The 14,763-nt window shown below is 45.4% G+C and overlaps 1 protein-coding gene across 4 annotated transcripts in view; it reads right to left on the bottom strand.

Annotated features, from left to right (window-relative positions):
• The window catches only part of SYNDIG1 (synapse differentiation inducing 1), a 173,728-nt gene that overhangs the window by 136,149 nt on the left and 22,816 nt on the right, over positions 1 to 14,763 (bottom strand). The gene's annotated exons all lie outside the window — the stretch shown is intronic.

Here is a 14,763-nt window from a genome sequence, read left to right as displayed (position 1 = left end):
GAAGCTTTTGATTTGCAGAGGTAGTGTGCAGAAGATACACCTGTACATAAAACTCCTGGATGAGACCTGATAAGTGAAATTCTTCTTTAGATCCCTAAGGATGGACAATGTCAGAGGCAACATGGACCAAGCACCTCACAGTTCAGTATGTCACAACCATCTTGTAAAATGGTCCTTATTATTACCACTGTCATAGTCAGAAGAGAGAACTGAGATACAGAGAGGTAAAGTCAGGTCTGACAGTCAGACAGGTAATAAGTGGCAAAGCTGGGATTTGAACCCAGCCAGTCTGGCCTCAGAACCCCTGCCCCAGCCTCTGCTCCATACTGTCTCTCATCAGAAACACAGTAGGCCATGCAACGGCCTAGCTGTGAACAGCCTAGCTTAGGGCTGAAATAAATGGAATCCAACAAATGAGTGGGAAAAGTCTTCATTAGCTGCTACTTCTTGGCAGTGTCACATATGACATCTTAGCCACTACCCAGGGCCAGTGACTGTGGGTAATAGAAAATCCTCTTGGGCTGCCATCAAAACACTACAGAGTGGACAGCTTAAACCGCAGACATTTATTTTCTCACAATTCTGGAAGCTGGGAAGCCCAAGGTCAAGGTGCTGGATGGTTTGATTTCCGGTGAAGGCCTTCTTCCTGGCTAGCAGAAGTCCTTTTCCTCCCTCTGTCCTCACATAACCTTTCCTAGGTGTGTACCTGTGGGGAGACAACAGCAGTTCTCTCCCTTCCTCTTGTTATAAGGCACCAATCCTCTCATGAGGACCCCAAACTCATGACTTCAAATAATCCTTTTCACGTGCCAAAGGCTCCATCTCAAAATACCATTGTATTGAGGGCTAGGGCTTCAACATAGGGATTCTGGAGGGACAAAAACATTTAGTCCATAGTGCAATGAGGTAAGGACTTTCAAGAGTCTTAGTATAGCATCTATAGAAGTACAGTTTTCAAAGCAAAACACATACTACTATATAAAGTACAAAATAGAATTTGCAACATAATAAAATATATGAAATATGCAAATATGTTATTTACCTAGATTAGTAGATAAAAAGAGATATATTTTCTTTTCCTAAAAAAATTGAAGTTATTTCACATTCTTGCTAGCTTGAGGAAATCTCATTTTTTCTCATTTTTAAAAGTGTTTATATAGTAGAGTTGGTAAGCCACCTGCTTCCATTTTCAATTTATCTTCACTAATTAGAAAATCCTCCCTTGGGCCACCCCCTTGGGTGGTCCTACTGTCCTACTGTCAGCATCAAATGATGAGTACAATTCATTTTGCTTTATGGGAAATGGATCTCCCACAGCACAGACTTCTGAGTAGAGACCCCATGTTCTTTGTCTCCTGCTCCTCTGGGGCAGTGTTCATGCTCTGATAGACAGGACTGATATGATCAGGATTTTAAAAGCTATGCTTTAACTAAGCATGTGGTAGAGCGGGATGACAAAGTCACATCTACAGCATAATAAATAATAGGAAGGGGCACATTGCTTCAATCAAAACAGAGGGGGAAAAAAGAGTATTTGCTTTTGTTTGCCAACTAAGAAACATCAGATTCTCTAAGTTGATATAGAAATGCCCAAATAGCCAAATATCTTGTGAAAATTCACAGACAAGGGATTAAAAACAGAACTTGGAGGAAAGGAAGGTGCTGAATCCTTGTTCTTCTTTTTTTTTTTTTTTTTTTTTTAACTTATGTGGTGTTTCTACGTTTTCTGGCATCTTCTTCCAATTTTATTTATTCCAGTTGCATTAAAATATTCAAAGTAATATTTGTTTATTTCTAAAGAAACATTACAGTCATCATTTGGCATTTTTTAAACGCCATTTGTGGGCTGCCTGAGTGACTCCGTGGGTTAAGCATCTGTCTTTGGCTCAGGTCATGATTTCAGGGTCTTGGGGTCAAGCCCCATGTCGGGCTGTCTGCTCAGCGGGGGATCTGCTTCTCCCTCAGCCTGCTATTCCCCGTTTGTATTCTCTCTCTCCTTTTCACTTACTCTCTCAAATAAATAAATAAAATCTTTTTAAAAAAAAAAAAAAAGTAAAATGCCATTTGTGAGCTGTAGATGGGCAAACTGACACACTCCCTGGAGGACAGGGCTGACACACAGCCCTTGAGCTTCTGTCTGCGCAGAGCTACAGACACTGGCTCCTCAGTCTGGGTGATGGAGGACTAACTGGCCCATGTGGTCTTCCTCTCCTGATACTTGCAGGCCATCTGACTTCCTGCCTGACCTCAGAGGAGAGCTGGGCATGCAGTCACTCTGGGAGTGACTGTGGCATTCACAACGGCAGATATTTGTATTAGGAACAAGCTTTGCTCAGAATCATTAAAATTAATGGCATGATTCACACGGCATCTATTATCCCTGTTCCCTAGGCTGATAATGGGAAATCAGCTGTTTATATGGTTTCCAACCATTCGTAAGGAATTACATCTCATTCTGGAGATTTTTTCAAATGACAGGAAAGGGGTCACTCTTTGCTTTATCAGGAGTGCTTCTTTCCCTTGTTTCTCTCCCACCGGTGAGCAAACCCTGCCTGCAGAAGGCAGGCAGAACTTCTGTTTGCATGGATAAGATTCTCTGGAAGCTCATGAATCTAGACTGGTACTGACCCATCCTTTGCATGTGATTTCTAATTATTAACACTAAGTGACAGAAAGGTTTATGTCACGACAGGTTGCTTTACATCAGTGCTTCTTGTGTGCTCATATGGCCACTTACTTCAGGCTTCCCTGCGGGCCACAGAGGTGAGCGCTGGAGAAGGGGAGCCCATTACCCTTCCTCCCTATCTGAAGTTAAAACTGAGTCACTAAGCGTGAGACACTGCATTCTTCTGTTCCTCTTCCGATCACTCATGCTTGTGAGCGGGATCAGGAAGGCCTTCCTTCTCTCCCTAACAGGGTAGTGCTCAGTGCTCATCAGCATGCTCCTTCAGGGTCTAGGCTCTGACGTCACCCTGTGGGTAACACCACCTGCAAACGAGGCTGAAGGCTGTCAGAGCATTAGGTGCAGGAGACTGAACACAATCTCCGCCCCACAGGAGAGCCTGCACTATTTCCAACGGAAAAACACAGATTGTGGCAGTGCAGGTTGGGAAATCCATTTCTGATCCTACTTAGCTGTCAACTTACCTGTCACGGAAGTGAACATACATGTCACATTTAAGATCAGCATGGCATACGATCCTAAGATTCTCAATAGAATTAGCTAAATTCTGCCTGTCGGCTGCTGTTGTTGATATCCTCTGTAGCTCGTGGGTTTTCTGTCTAGGAGCAATAGTCCCCAGTGTTGATTAAAAAACCCTGTTCCTATTTAACTTTGGGAAAGAGACCCTGAGTTCCTGAAGAGGATTTGCTTTGACAATTCCATCCCTCTGACTGCTGGGGGAGCACGTACCCCACCACGCTGCATGCAGTGTGGCATACACAGGGAGATGGCAGCTTGTCCCCTTGAGGCCAGGTCATCAGGTCTTTACTAGGTTTTGAAACCTGAGCCCTCTGTACAACAGAAATCACTGAATTAAAAGAAGGGAGACAAAGCTTGCTTGATTTACAGGGGCTGGGCATCAATCACCTCAGGTATTAAACATGGTAAAGTCTATTTAAAGATAGAAGAATAGAAGAATTCTGATAAAATTCCATGCTTCTAAGAACATATGAGCTGGTAATGAGATAATAAATGACGTGAATTGCATTAGTACAACTTTGGGGGGAGAAAATTCTTTAATAAGCCCACAAAAGCCGGATGTAGGTCAAAGAATCTCAAGGGGATTTTTTTTTTTGAGGGGGAGAAATTGAGAATTATAAATAGATAAAAATTGTATCACTAAAGAGAAAAGAAGGGTGAAAAATATTTTTAAATATCTGAAGTACAAAAGTAGGCAGATGTGTGTCCCAGAACCACGTTGTGGTGCTTTGATACAGCACACACAAACACAATATCGTGTGTGGAATGGTAACAAGTCTGACTGCAGGTTTAGTGAAGGAAGGAACCCAACTAATCTTCACCAGCACTGTGCTGTGTGCTTTCTTGCACATCTCCCAACGTGAACAGTTTGCCTGCCCCAGCAAGAACGAACTGGAAGGCCTTCTTTGTACATGAGGCCTACTTTGTACTTGAGGAAACAGATGTTCAGAGAACATTAGTGTCTTGCCCAAGGTGCAAAACTAGTCAGTTAACAGAGCCAGAATTTGCACCCAAGTCTGCTGGGTGCTGGAGATCATTCCATTATTCAAAACGTCACACTTATGGAATCCAGAAGAATAAAAACTCAGGGATCCATGTAACAAAAGATGTGTAAAACTTGTATACCAAAGATACAAGATGTCACTGAAGGAAAACACAGAAGAGTTAAATAAACAGAAAGGCGTTCTGTGTTCACGAATTGGAAAACAACGTTGCTAAAATGACAATAATGCTCAAATTGATCTACAGATTGGATGCAACCCCATCAATATTCCAGCTGGCATTTTGGAAGAAATCGAAAAGCTTCCCTTAAAATTCAGAGAAATGTAAGAGACAGGATTCCTTTCTCACTGCTCCTGCAACATGCAGTTAACCTAACAGCTTTTGAATATAAAAATAGTAACAATCCCCACTTGTCAGGCAGTTACTATTAGCCTAAGGGATTAGCACACATTGCCAGTGTGTTCTTGTTCAAATTCCCTTCCCAACCTTAGGATTATATTATTCATTTTATGTTTAAAGAAAGTTTGGTTCAAGTCCCTGGATTTGATCCTAGTTCTGTCCAAATAAATTCCCATTGGCATTGTTACAGAGGGACCTTCTCTAGTGTCTATTCCAACTGTGACCAGCACAATCTAACGTTCGGATTGTCAATTCATTATGTCTCAGAGGAAGGCCGTGTATCAAGGCTGCCCCTCTCGTCCTGCCCATGTGACCCTCGAAGCCTCACTGTCATCACCCTACAGGGGGAATCAGTCAGTTTGGGAATGGAAAGACATGGCCTCAGATTATAAACCAGGGTTACATCTGAGACATAAGCAGGAATAGGGGCAGGTGCAGCAATAAGAGATGGGTGTTTTGTGTCTCTTCCCTCATGAAAGGTTGAGATGGGAGGGGGGTTGCTCATGGCCATCAAGTGGCTGACGTTCAGCAGTAATGGAGGGTCGGTCTGAAGTGGGTTTACTGTGTACTGTACCTATCACTTGAAACATCTGACAAGGAACCTACCCTACCCCTCCATGTCTCTGAGCATGTTGTTAAAACCTGGGCCCCCAAATTTAACTGGCCAATTCTATCCTAGCAGAGGAGATATATCTGTATCTCCTGTGTCCCAGGCCATATCCTGGAACATTCCCCAAAACACTTTTTAACCAATCAGTTTAAGTCTGTATAACAAATGAGAATCAACATTTCTGGGATCTTGAATTAAAGAGTATAAACCATTCTTATTGGGGAGGTGCCCCTAAATAGACACAGGAAGAGCACTGAGCAGGACCTTCTTGGGGTGACCAGCAAGACCTGCAGCAGGATAAAGGGCATTTGTGGGTCACACCAGAGAGAGTACGCAGGCCTGCCAAGTGCCGCCCTCAGGCATAGTATGAAAGCAAGGACTACATGGTGTCTGCCATGCCCTTGCTCCCCTCAACCACCACAGTCAGGGCCCTATTAGGGCAGCCACTCTGGCCTTCCCTAGGCAGAAGAGCAGGGGCAACTAGATTGGACCCTCAGGGTCCCAGACGCACCCTTGTGACAGTCCTTTTTCTGCCACTTGGAACCTCTCAGAGTTGGGTCTTCCTTCCTCCATCACAGCCTACTGATCCTTCAGGACTCAACCTCAAGGAGATCTTCAACAGGAATCACTCACAAATGGACAATGTCAGCACCTGGCTACTTCCTCTTCATCTTCCAACACTTAGGTCACTGTTTTGTGACTTCACTATTCACTGCTCCCCCACCCCCTCTGGATTCTCAAGGGCCCTGCTTTCCCTTCATCACTACTCAGCCATCCATGCACAGGGCGTTCCTCTACCTTTGCCAGTTCCCCAGCATCCCCCCACCTTCCCAATTCCCCCCAAGACCTATATCCTAATGAACAGGCAGTGTGGTTGAGTCACACCAGCCAAGCTTCTACAGGGTCTTCCAGATGCAGATGTCCACAAAAACACTACCATGTTTCTCTCTGAGCATGCGGCTGCCTGGCACCCTGCTGGGAGAGAACCCCCCCCCCCCAAACACTCAGAGCCACAAGACACAACCTCGCTCTCTCTCCACCACTCACCAACTCCACATAAGCACTGGAGCACTGGTGCATGCCTGACATAATCCCAGGCCTGGCATACGACATGAACAAACCAGACAGAACCCCTGCCCCATGGAGCTTCCAAGTAACTCCGTCAACCCAAAATCCCAGAGCCATTCTCCGTTCTTCTCTTTCTGTGCTGATTCTCAGCAGCCTAATCCTACCCCACTCATCCCCAGGATCCCCGGCACCCCACTTCACTCACAGCTGCGCCCAACCTGGACCAGGACAGCCATCCTCCACCCGCTCCCCCTTGAGCCTTCACATCCAGTTCTCACAGCAAGATGGCCCTAGAAATGGTAACCTGACCCTCCCCTTCCTCTGCTTATAGCCTGCAAGGGTCTCTGTCTATATTTAGAATAAAGTCCAAACCAGTTAGCCTGGCCTGCAGTCCTGCACAATCCAGCCTCTGCCAGGTGTCCCAGGCCCACCTCCTACTTCTGTACCCCCAAGCACTTGGGGATTCTTCAACACCAGCATCCACACCATTGGCCTCTTGGTGCCTGATCCCAAAATACTGGTTTGCTTCTGGTTGGGTCCCACCCCACAGCCCTTTGCACATGTCTTGGCATGGTTGGATCCCTCTTGCTTCAGGATCTCAGCTCCAAAATCATTTTCATTTTCTTTCTTTCTTTTTCTTTTTAAAGATTTTATTTATTTGACACAGAGAGAGATCACAAGTAAGCAGAGAGGCAGGCAGAGAGAGAAGGGGAAGCAGGCTCCCCATGGAGCAGTGATCCCAACGTGGGGCTCCACCCCAGGACCCTGAGATCATGACCTGAGCTGAAGGCAGAGGCCTAACCCACTGAGCCACCCAGTTGCCTCTCAAAATCATTTTCTTAAAGACACTGTCCCTGACTGCCACATACATTGTTCCACTCTCCCCCAGTCAACCTGCCACTTGAAACTGTTGTCTTCATAGTACTCACCATGGTCTACAACTTGTTTTCTGTGCCTGTCTCTTCTCTGTGCCTGTTTCTCTACCTGCCCCCAGGGAGTGTGCACTCCATGATAGCCGAGACATTTTCTGACCCACTGTCAGATAGGACCACTGGATCCTATGCATTTTATGCTGAGTGAAATAAGTCAAGCAGAGAGATTAAATTATCATATGGCTTCACTTATTTGTGGAGCATAACAAATAGCATGGAAGACAAGGGGAGATGGAGAGGAGAAGGAGTTGAGGGAAATTGGAAGGGGAGGTGAACCATGAGAGACTATGGACTCTGAAAAACAATCTGAGGGTTTTGAAGGGGCAGGGGGTGGGAGGTTGGGGGAACCAGGTGGTGGGTATTAGGGAGGGCATGGATTGCGTGGAGCACTGGGTGTGGTGCAAAGACAATGAGTACTGTTACACTGAAAAGAAATTAAAAAAAATTTTAAAAAATAGCCTTGTATATTGAAAAAAAAAAAAACTGTTTAACTGTTGGTCAGATGAAAAAAAACTAAGTCTTTCTGGGAGATACCAGACCACACTTTTCTTGATGCTTCTTTCACTTAAACTTTTACCTAAGACCCTGAACATTTGGCTCTGGCATGACTTATCATCCAGACTGGCCACTTCTGGGCATGGAAAGGTCCGTGACCAGAGGGACACCAGTCATATAAAGCTGTGAGGTCACCCGTTTGGGTCTGCTCTCAACCAGTCTAGTTACAAGCGTGAGTGTTCATCATGCAGTCGATAGCAGCAGCACTGGCTTTACTTGCTCACGATTCTCCTGGGCTCAGCATGCAATCAGGATGGAGTGGGAGCTCACAGCCCCTTCTCCAGCAGAGGAGGTGAGGAAATCACAGACCAAAGTAGCCCCATATGTGAGACTTTTATGAAAGATGGTCTGGAAATCTCCAGAAACCTATGTTAAAATGAGAGGTTATTATTTCCAAAGAATATTTGATATTGGGAGAAAATCCAGTTAAAATAAATCCACTCCACAATAGTATGCATGTGCACATGTGGGGTGTATGCCAGAAAAGGAAACCCAAAGCTATGTAAGTGAGTTCATTCAATCTTTAACAAGATTTAGATTATAATTACAAATGTGTGCTAATTCTCAGAGCAAAGAATGATAGAGTGTTGTTTAGGTTTGCTGGTGTAATTAATTCTTCCAGTGAAACTGACTTTGATGCTAATTGGAAAGAGAATGATTTTGGGGAAAGTACTCAAGGCTTCCCTAACTACTGTGAGGATTTCTCAATACTTGGATAGCTTTGTATTACAAAGTGCCTTACCTGTCAGGAACCTCCTAGATTGTCTCTTCCATTAATGGGTTAGCACAGTGGGACTATCATAATCACTGCTTTGCATGAAGCCAGTAACCCAGAGTCACCCACACTGACACCGTGCACTCCTGCCACTGCACAAGTTATGTGGTTTCTCTTTGCTTGTAGGATCTGGTTGGCAGCAGGAAGCCCCTGCCCCATGGCAAGGAGAGGTGCTGGTATGGGAAGGGAAGGGCTGCCTGAGGGTGCTCACAGGAGATGAGCTGGTCAACAAGCCTTTCCCCATGCATCCCCATGACCAGGGAGGATCTTCATACCATTCGCTGTGGGAGGAGGTAGGGTGGTTGGGGAGGGGAGGTGGCGAGGCCACTATCTCACAGGTCCTCCTTGACTCTGTTTTATACTCTCTGTACTCTGTGGTACTGAAAAAAAGGGGCTGTGCAAATCTGACTCAGCCTATTCTGTGAAGAAAACAGAAAGCATTCCTGTCATTTATCCTGCAAGGGGGTGATGGGTGACATTTTGTTGTTTTTTTCTTTGGGACTTGGAGGTTTACCAAAGTCTCCCAAGCCAGGATGAAAATACACATGTCCTCTGGAGTGTCTAGGAGCACATCTCCGACAGGCATCTGGCCCAAAGCTACAGCTTAGCTGAGCTGAGCCTGCCCTTCCTCTTGCTCACCTGCCCTGCCTCTCCTGTCTAGTGATTCCCCATCTTTGACCTCTCACTCAAGTCATAGCTGGGGGGGCTGCTTCCAGGGTTCAGTGCTGCTCTTGGCAGGGCCCGACACCGACAGAAAACTGCAATGCCAACCAGGAACCAGCAAAGGAGTGGGCACATTCTGAGGGGCATGGATGGAGAAGGTGCTACTCTGTGTCCATGTGGGTGCCTAGAAGTTCACCATCAGCAAAAAGGCAGAAGAGCACAGTGGTCAACAGCCTTAGCTCTCACTAGGCCCCCTGTTATCTGGGTCTCCCAAGCAGACCTGTGTCTTGCTGAGTGTTAAACAGAAGTAGCAGCATCTCCTATCATGCCCATAATGGAGTATCTATTTTAGCCCTGCTTTTGTTCCCTTTACCCATCCTTTGCATTTCTTATTATTTTTTATACTTTTCTTCTTCTTCTTCTTCTTCTTCTTCTTCTTCTTCTTCTTTTTTAATGTTTTGGTTTCTTTTGATGTATTTGAGTCAAAGAAAACTATCAGCTTCCCAAGGGAAGGTACCACATCTATTTTCTTGTGTTCCCAGAAAGCACATTGTATGTAGTGGGTGCCCAATGAATTGGGACTCTGAGCAAATGAATTGAACCATCTTTACTCATAACCATACTTCTGATTTATTCAAATATTCTCAAATGCTGTCAAGTTGTTGTCCTTTGTCAACATTTGATTAAGTTTCCTGTGTTACCATTTGATCTTAACATAAAGTTCATATTGGGTGCCCATCTGGGAGCCACTCCTGGGATGTGCCCGAAGTGTGTCTATACCCCCAGGCTTCAGAAGTCCTTAATGGACATGGTGTGAGTTCACCATGGGAACAATGATGAAAGCACCTCCACATGCAGTGGTCCCCATGACTACCCCTGCATGCCCTCTGCTGTGGGCCCGCCTCTATGATGACTGTCTTTGTCAAAATCAGCTGCTGGTAATGTTCAGGAGGTAGCATGTGAAACTTCCCCCCTTTAATCCACCATACCTGTCAACCTGTCAGCCTGCTGAGAAAGAGTATGCATTGTTCTGACATGACTTTTTCTGTACAAAGACTCCACGAGTGTCCTGCCTTCTCCAGGCTATTTGCAAACTGTATTCTCCCAGCCTACAGAGATCTAGAATCTCCAGGGGCATCCTTTGCTTTGCTTTATTTAGTATTCCACTCCCACCACTTATATATTCAAAAACTCCCTAATCATTGTAACTGACCTTCCATTCACTCCAGCCAATGGATTGGTACCAAAGGGCCAAATCCACAGGGCCTGTTAAACGAAGCACATTCGGTATTGAAAGCTTATTTTCTGTAAGTTTTGTGGTCTTGGACCACTGAATGGCTCCACTTGCCCTCACCTGCTGCAGTAGTCAGACCCACAAGGCCATGAGTATGGCACCTCACTAGAGGTCCCAGCCCTCTCTGCTGGGCTCAGGAAGGTTGCTCTGGGCCAGTTCCTCTGGGATTTGCTTCCTCCCTGGTTCTGCTCCCACTCAGATGGTTTGAGTTAAAATGTAGGTGTGGCATCTACCTCCTCACCGTCCCTATCCACCCAGAACCTGGCATTCCAGGCCCCAGCATTGCCTCACCCACCATACCAAGGCTTCTGACCAGCCCATCCTCCAGAGCTGGCCTCTGCTAAGGCCCCACATGAGCAAACATTAGTGACAACTATGGCATGCTAGTCCCAAGTTGTCAGATCATGCTGAGGGCTACTTATCTCTCACCCTGCATAATCGCCATGACAACACATGCATTGGTAACTGGGGCCTCCTCTTCATTCACAGGGAAACTGAGGTACAGAGAGGTTGAATGATTTCCCAGAAAGTAAGGGATAAGTTGGAGTCACCCCTTATCAGACTGACTGCAAAGGCTCCAGGCACAGACTCATTTACTCCCCCACTGCTTTTCCTCTCTCTGCACTAGCAATCGACTGACCCGCCCCAAGCCACTGTGCCTTGGTTCCCTTCTTCTCAGACTCTCTCTATTTCCCAGATGGCACAAGCAAAACCCATCCCTGCAGGCTCATAGGCAAAGGTGAAATAACTCTCTATAAATAAAAATCAAGAAACCACAAGAGAAGATTTTCATAAAGTACTCCAGGAACTATAATCTGTGTGCTTTTTGTTAGGCATGGAAACAAACTGATTACCCCCCACCCCACCCCCCGCAAAAAACACACATAAAAGAAGAGTTCTCCTTTGGCCCTTATCCCAGTCATTACTAGGAACAAAATGGAAAGAGTCCACTTATATACAAAAGCCTAGAGTTCCAAATTGACCTCATGGTCCTCACCTGACAGTTCGTGTTCTCAGGCTCCTGGCTGCCCTCCCTCCCTGCGTGCCACCCCTTTGCTGTTATTAATGGGCAGGGATGCAATGGACCCTTCTCTGGGGCTTTGTTTGGATCCTGCCAGCTAGATGAACCAGGGACTCAGATGCACCCAGGCAGGGGGTGCCTCTTGGTGAAGACATGAAACATGCCATGAGGCTTTTTTAACACAGTATAGGAACTGTGGCCAGAAAGTCTAAAGCTCAGCTACATATATACAGCTATCTGTGCCTCCAAGTACTGTCCACTGGCTGGCTGCCTGCCAGGCTCCCCAGGAGCAACTTAGTGCATCAGAGATGATCGTGGTGGCTGGGTTTAGTGCCCAGGGTGTTTGTGTGCATGTCTATATGTATCCATGTGACTGTTAATGTGCATATGTGTGTTTGTGCATGTGTGTGTGTGAATTGATGTACCTATGTATGTGTGTTGGTATGTCAGTGTGCGTGCCCAAATATGTGTGTGCCTATGTGTGTCTGTATGAAGGAATGGGGATAGGAATGTTGAGGATATTGTCTCATAAAAGAAGCTGTACATCCAGTTCTAGGTCAGGGCACCTACAGGAATCTCAGCCTCCACAGGCAGCTTAGACTTGCCAAGACCACGAACAGGACTGAGTCACTGCAGGGGAAAAGAGGATTAACACAAAAAAGGCTTTTTATGTACTATAGTGGGGGACATCCTGACCCAAGAATCAATGCCCTATTCTAGAACAGCAGATTGATGTCAATCCTTTCATCCCAGAGCCCAGTAATGCCCTGACCCAGGCCTGGTGTTAAGGGTAGAGGCAAGTCCAGGAGTGATGTCTTTAGCTGAGAATCCAGGTGGAGAGTCTTTTTCCATATTTACCTCTTATTTTGCAAAACACTCACACTTTGGTCTCACTTAGATCATTGATATGGCACATTTGGTCTTCCTGAGGAATAAGAGAGTTCTCCACAAAGGCTGAATAAATGGGATTTCATCTTTCCTAAGCAGGAACCTAAGCAGTGCACAGGGAAGGTCTCATTGTCCCCATGTTTACAGGTCCCAGGAGAGAAGAACCCTGCCTCTCTTTAGCTTGCTGCTGGAATCTGGGAATGGTTTGGAGCCTGGAGAAGGAAGAGGCCAAGGCAGGTGATTAATCATCACTCTACTCAAGTGCTTGTCCATCTGGTCTACCTTATTTTCAACATACCATCAGGTAGTGTGAACCACTATTAGGTGACAGTGACATCAAGTGTGGATAAGAAAAACAATTACTCCATAAGGCACTGCATTAAGCACTCTGTATGTCGGAAGGATGGAAATGTCTGGCTTTCTAGGGTCTGGTTTAGTGGGAAGACAGCAGTTTGCATGGTCCCAGCTTGGACTCTTTCACAAGCTGAGACCATGTGCCAAGTCCAAACAAGTGAGTTCAAGAGATGAAGACTTTGTGAATCCTGACTCAGAACTGATGCACTGCCACTCCCATCTTATTGTGTTGATCAAAGTCAGACACACATCCTGTCCAGATTCAAGAGAGGGAAAATGGTCTCTTCTTGAAGGGGGTGGTGAAAAGCAGAGTATGTGGAGAGATAAGAGGGAGGAAAGATGTGTGCAAACAGTCTATGTTTTTTATCCATATCTAATTCATACAGACAAAATAATAAGGAGGGAAGGAGGTTAGCATGCATGTATATTCATACATGTACTCACACATTTATACATGCACATGTGTGTGCATGCAGACACATGCATAAAGATACTTATGTAGGCATATACATATTCATTTATTCATTTAGCCTCATGCATACCAAGAAGTGTGCTAGACTCTCTGCAAACTTCACGTTCTTTGAGATAACTGCACCTGTCTCCAGTTTAGAAGTGGAGAAACCAGAGCATAGAGGTTAAGTAGCTCAGATAGTCATGGACTAGTCTCTTCTGAGCCTGGGCTCTGATTATGTGCCCTTGCAACACATACTAATAAACCCAAAGACAGAGTAGTCACCAAATCTTGGACCTGTCTTTCTATCTCTGAAGACTTAAATAAATAGAACACTGAGAATTTGTTTCTATTATGTATTACATAAGACAAACTTTAAGCATATTATATTTCTTGACCCCAAATCCAGGTTATGTAAGTTTATTTAAGATAAGTAAAACCATATGTAAAAGCCCTCAGCAAGCCTACACTGTTGGCATCTTCAGCTGAACAGCTGCTACGCTCTCTTGACTCAGACCAGTGACAACAGAGGAAGTCCATCTCTTCTGTGCCCCAAATATCACCCATCTCCTCCCCTTATCCAGTACCATAATCTGAGCCTTTACTACCTGGATGCTTAAAGTGCACCCCAGGAACAAGTGGCATTGTCATCACCTGACATTTGCTAGAAATGTAGGCTCTCAGGCTCCAGGCCAGATCTGCTGAGCCAGAATCTCTTTGTCTGCAAATCCCCAGGTGTTTTGTGTATGCATTAGAGTTTGGGGAACACAGCCTTTTTTAAAAAGATCTTTTATTTAATTCATTTGAGAGAGAAAGAGAGAGAGAGAGAGAGAGAGAGAGAGAGCTTGCCAGTAAGAGCACTAGCAGGGGGAATGGTTAGAGGGAGAGGGAGAAGCAGACTCCTTCCTGAGTAGGAAGCCTGACAAAGGGCTACACCCAGGACCCCAGGTTCATGACCTGAGCTGATGGCAGACATTTAACTAACTGAGCCACCCAACCACGCCAGAAACACAGCTTTCACAGATATTTCAGTAAGCAAAAGTGATTCAAATTTAATATTATTGACCGAACTCGATTTATATGTTTTACATTATTTGTGTGCAAGTCAATTTTTCAATATCCCCAGATGAGTCTATTGTGCAGTCAAATCTGAGCACCACCTGGACCTGGGATACTCAGAGTGAGGCAAGAGCACAAGCTAGGAGTGTGGTGCAGGTTCAGGAATCCCCATCCCAACCCTTTCATCAGAATCTGCACTCTACCAATGCCCCAGATGTGCTAACTTAAGCTGAGCAGTTCTGCTTGGCCTCAGTCCAGGTCCTCTACTTGGATTCCCCAGCCTAAGCTCAAGCTTTGCCACCCTTCTGGATGTCATCCCTCCCACACACACTATACACAATTTCAGTGTCACCAGCAAACCACTGATTGTTCTTTGTGTTTACATGTGTTCTGGACTTCCCATCCCACATCTATTACATGATGTCCCTTTGGGGCTGGTGACAGTCACAGGCTGAGTAGAGTACCCACCCTAGGATATCCTCATCCTTAA

The sequence above is a fragment of the Mustela erminea genome, chromosome 7 (assembly GCF_009829155.1).
Source record: "Mustela erminea isolate mMusErm1 chromosome 7, mMusErm1.Pri, whole genome shotgun sequence".
Lineage (NCBI taxonomy): Eukaryota > Metazoa > Chordata > Mammalia > Carnivora > Mustelidae > Mustela > Mustela erminea.
Note: the sequence above shows the minus strand (reverse complement) of the source record. Positions and strands in the feature narration are given on the sequence as shown.